This window comes from Chenopodium album, chromosome 11 (genome assembly GCF_948465745.1).
Source record: "Chenopodium album chromosome 11, dcCheAlbu1.1, whole genome shotgun sequence".
Taxonomy (NCBI): Eukaryota; Viridiplantae; Streptophyta; class Magnoliopsida; order Caryophyllales; family Amaranthaceae; genus Chenopodium; species Chenopodium album.
In genome coordinates, this window is record NC_137844.1 from 21,365,614 (window position 1) to 21,371,403 (window position 5,790).

Below are 5,790 nucleotides of genomic sequence, written 5' to 3' on the forward strand. Positions count from 1 at the left end.
TTTGTGCATTAATATTCAACCAACATAAATTAAACAAGTTTAGGATTAATATATTAATTGTATGTTGATATGTCTATTTTATATAATGATTTACCCCTGTCCCTTGGTCATAATTAGGAGTATTTTTGGCTCTTTAGAGCCACTTTTATTACTAATTTGTGCTTTCTAGTGTTCTCGTAGTGTTGGTAGCGTTTTGTAGGAAATTGCAAATTTGGAGCATTTTCCTGGGATTATTTGGAGCAACTACGGGCATTGGAGGAACACGACCATCTTTCATAGCCCAAGGCCGGTTAGAGCATCAAACCGGTGATTAAGGGCTCGATATATAAGAAGCCGAGGCATTGGACCGAGTGATTAAAGCCCCAAGGAGGAAATTAGCTTTTGGGCCAAGTTAATAGCCCAAACGGAAGTCCAAAGAAGTGCCCAAGTGGCCTTGCCCGGTCAGGCTCCTCGCCTTGAGGCGCGCCTGACCGCGCGGGCGGAAGATTAAGGAAGCTGCTTCGCCCGATCTCGCGGCTGGTCGGGCGTGAGAGATGCACTCATGATAAAAAAGGCGGGCCCGGCCGGGCGGGAGATCGCCCGACCGGGTGCGTGTCTTGGAGCGTGTTTTCGGCGGATTTTTACTTAGATTTTATTTAGATTTTATTTAGGATTTTTATGTTTTGTATAAATACATTTTAGTTGCTTTGATACAATTATCTCTCTCTCATTAGTTTAATCTTCTCTTAAGCTTAAACTTCTCTCTTGTTTCTCTCTCTATAACTCTTGGTTTAATTCAATTCATTATTTCCGTTAACTTTGGTAACAATTTCTTCCCTTTTTATTTCAGTAATTTATTTGCTTTTGTTCATCATGTTTTCCTTAATTGCTTTGATTAGTTAGATTTAATTATGTATGAGTAGATTATTTTCTAGGGTTGTGGGGATCCATAAATAATATGAAGGGGTAATTTATTATTGTTGATTGTCAATGCTTGATCAATTTCCTATTTATTGATTTAATGCTATGCAATTAGATTAGGTCTGGTTTAATTGTATGAGTTTTGCAATATTGATTCGAGATTCGACAAATGAGAATTGATGTTTAGGCTTAGTTTCAATAGAAAGGTTAATTTATAAATGATATGGTTAAGTCAAGATTCGAAAGATGCGATTTAATACCGGTAGATTAATTCTGTGATTGTAATACGTAGCGAAAGCCCTTTATGATCTCATTAATTAATGCATTTATGATTGATTATTGTGTTTTACCCTGGAATATTATTTATTAGTGAACCTATAACCTAGGCTTTTATTATTTGATTTTCTCCTAAAACTTTAATCTCCGTAGTGTAGTTCTTTTCATATTAATAAATTGGTTACCTAATAATTTAGATTATTTAATTTAATTAGGAATAAATTAACTTGTTTCCCTATGGTTCGACCCTTCTTCCCTATCTGCATAGTTAGAGGACTTAGGAATTATTTTTCACTAGGTGATACGACTTTATCATGTCATATGTTAGTCAAAAAGCGCACATAAATATGAGAAGAATAAAGTAGAGGCCTATTTAGGGCAGGTTTAATCTCTTTTAGGTTGGATTTATACCTTCATCCCCGAATATCCAGTCATGGTTCAAGACCACTATGGAGTTAGCGATCTCATGGATCGTGAAGGGGTGTAACCTTCACCCCGTGAACGGTTTACAAGTTTCTAAAACTTGTTGGCGACTCTTTTTCTCTGGCTTCCTTCCCTTTGGACGCCACTAACGTGGGGAAAACTATGTCGTTGAACTAATCCTCCCTACGGTCAAACAAATTTATCACTCAACTACCTAAATACAAGTATAGAGGTAAGTCAAGGGTCGAACCACTAGGAACGGCTATGTTCAAGTATTTCTAATTAACGCCTAAGCTAGGTCGAAGTCTAAAGTGAAAGGTAACATTGTTCTACTTCCTAAATCAAGAACCAAACAAATGAAACACTAGGGAGTGGGGATCAACATGCATTCATGATAATCAAGCTAATTAGGGAGTCAAGCAATCCAAGCAATGCAAAGACAAATAGTAGGAGCAATTAGGGGCATTCAACTAATCATCCTCACACTCTCTAACATAGATTTCTCTAGTGCTAAACAATATGAAGAAACATAATCAAATACTCAACTAATTATGATAAAACCGATATCAAGTGGTCATGTCAATCAATTCAATCATGCAATCAATGCTAGCAATCGTGGTTAGCTACTCCAATCAAACTTATGCAACTTGCAAACCTCTATGAATCAATTTAATCACAACACAAGAACTACTCAAATTCCCAAATCAACCTCAATCCATCAACCACACATGTTTACCCACACCCTAGCAAGTAAACTACTCAAGAAACATCATCATCAAATCTACTATCAACTATAGAGAACAAGAATCAACAAAATATCAAGAACAATTACTCTAATCAAACATCAAATATCAAAATCAAACCAAACAAACATCAAATTAAACAAAGCAATTGAATAAGATAGAGTTTAGAAATGCTCATTGATAATTAGGAAGATCTCCAACACAATTGTCACACTTGCATCTTCAATCTCTCAATCACCATTGAAATTCTTCACTTTCTCTCTCTAAAACTACTCCTAAACTAGCCTATTCTAGAGAGAGAAGCTCTCAACCTAAGAGAGAGAAAACTATTCTAAAACTAAAGAATTACATGAATGAAGAATAAAGGAAACCAAAAACTATATAAACAAAAGGAGAAAAGAAGCTTAAAAATCGTAAAAGACCCGGAAACCCGCGCCCGCGGAGGGGAACGGACACCCCGATATCCGCGCCCGCGGGGCCAATGCCCGCGCCCTCGGGGAGCCCTCAGGACAACTGCGGGTTCTTACTGCCCAAATACGGCAGTTTTGGAGCAGCAGCAACCCCGCGCCCTCGGGTACTGTAGCCCGCGCCCACGGCAGTTTCCCTGGGCCAACTTCAGAAGGCTGTAACTTCCGATCTAAGAATCGTATGAAGGCATGCGACCTATCATTGGAAAGCTCTGCAAGTCTAGTTTCCAACCCATTTTGAATCACCCTAATCAGATCTGTAAAACTTGAGATATGACTAAAACAATGCACAAAGGTCCTATTTGATACTTTGCAATCCTTCGTTTTCCTTTGTTTCAAACTCAAATTCAATTCCGAAAAGTGCATATTGATCCTAGTGGGTGCTATTTTCAATTCCCATGCATATAGCCCGCGACGTACCTACAAAACAAGACAAAGAAACGGAGAAGCAAGAGAAATAGCCGAGAAATGAATAAAATGATAAGAAAACCATTAAAAGCATGCATTTCTCTAAAATAACACAAAAACACGCGAATCAAAAATTATTCTCTAAAAACACGACATAAAAGACTACAAAGGAGCATAGAAATATAAAGAAATCATAGCCTAAAGGTGCCATAAATGGCACGGATCAAATTCCCCCAAGCTAAACTTTTGCTCGTCCTCGAGCAAAACAAAATCCAACCCAAGGGAAAAATGATGACATTATTCTAGCAAAGAAAGAAACGAGAAAACTAGAGAAGATGGGAATATACACTAACTCACTTTCGTAGGAATCACGATCAATTTTAGCAACTAAAGACAAGCCATTTAAACCCCTAGATTGCCCTAGAGGACGAGTGATGCTCTCGTAAGGGTATCCTAAGAGTTTACCCATAACTCTCATAATAATACAAACAAGGCAAAGCATGAAAAAGAAAACAAAATACAAGAAAAGCAAACAAATGTTCATGAAAGGACTTTTGCAAATGTACAAGCACAAGTGGATGCAAATCTTTCTAAACAAGTAAGGGAGTGCACGCTATAAGATACCTAATGTTGATTGAAACATAAATATGCTAAGCATAGGAACTAGTTATCACACTCAACTTTCATCCCAAACAGTCTTACCGCGTTCCCCCTACTAATCTCATATCTCCCCTTAGTGAGCATCTCATAGATTCCGCGAAGGAACCGGAAAAAAATCAAATTTTTGGCTACTCGACATCTTGACTTCGCATCCCCTTTCCTTAGGCAATGACCCATGATTCCCTCCCCCGAATAGTGACTCAACTTTCTAGGTCAAAAGGTCTTTCCCCAAGGTTGTAACGTAAGGCATAAAGGGTGAAGGTAGGCTAAAATTTTTAAAATTTGGCGGTTTTCCTAAAAAGTGAAGCAAAAGGGTGATCAATCCTTAACAACACGATCAAGAAATCACCAAACAAAAGCAACACCCCCAAGCTTATTTGAAGCTATACTCACAAGAAATATATACAAAAAGCGTAAACGCTTCTCCCCCAAGCTTAAATGAAGCATTGTCCTCAATGCTTAGAAGGAGAAAAGAATACATCAAAATATTTTTGAATTTTCACTTTTTCAATCAATTTTTTTTTTCTTTTTTTTTTACTTAAACTTGCAATGTCCTCGCCTTTTGCTAAATTCGGACGGCTTTTTCTATAATGCAATTTATTAGTCCATGCCTTTTATAATTAAGGACGGCTTTTACTCAAACACTTGCCATTATTCACAAAGAAGACTTAATCACAAACTAGCACTCATAAAAACCAAATTTCCAACTTATCCACCACAAACTCCATCATACATGATCAATTTGCTTCACAAAAAACCAAGAATAGAAAGAAAATGAAACAAAAGGCCAAAGAACTAAAGATGTGGCATGAAAAGAAGGAAATAGGCTCAAATGGTTGCAAGAAGGCAAATGGAAACTCAAAAATAAATATGAAACAAACTAACCTAAAATTGAAAAATACCACCCCGAAAAGGTGCCTTTGTCCTCCCTAGATAGCTCGGTCTCAGGTTTAAGAATCATACATCAAGATTTATAGATTAGGCTTGCTAAGTCAAGGATCCATGCCGCTCATGCAAGAATATGATGAAAGCTTGAACAAATATAAATCTCACATGGTTGTAGCAAAAACTCACTAAGGTTGTCAAATCGAAGATAGGGAGGAACTACCAAACATGCCACAAACAAGTAGAATCCGGCTTCATGATCCCCCTAGTTCTAGACAACTACCTTAGCATGCTTTATCCTAGAATCAACCAAACGTAATCTCAAACCGTGCACACCACTACCATTTAGGAAGAAAAGCATTCAATTATACAAGTCCAAATGTTATTATGTCCAAAGCAAGAACAAAACAAAACACATTGCAAATTTGCCTTGATAGAAACAAAAATCTTTTTGAAGTTTTTCAAAATATAAGAACATGGAAAAGCATATACAAAGGTGCATAGCATATATGAATCAACATCCCACCAAACATGATAGAATACCCTCCCCCAAGCTTGAATGAGACATTACACTCAAACATAAATCAAACAATCCAAGGGAGGGGAAAAACAAGGAGATCAATCCAATCAAACCAACATATGTCCAACAAGTCATCATTCACTAGAGAGAGAGCAAGGAAGGATATTACCGGATATTAGGTGGGTGTAAAAACCCGCAAATTACCCAATTTTACCCTTTCAAGGCTAACAACCTCTAGTATTGAATTTGCCTTCCTTATGCTAGCAAAAATAGGAGTCAACCTTCCTTGATTCTTGATCCATATTGAAGCACCAAAGTATATCAAGTCATGTACCTAGCAAAAGGCACACAAACATTTCCATGAGATTAAATCTATTCTAAAAAGAAAATAAAATGAAAGAAATAAAACACGGGTTACTTCCCGAGAAAGGCTTGCTTAAGGTCCAAGCATGACCGCTCTAGAAAATAATAATTCAACGCACGCAAGAGCTTGTCAAATGTACTACTA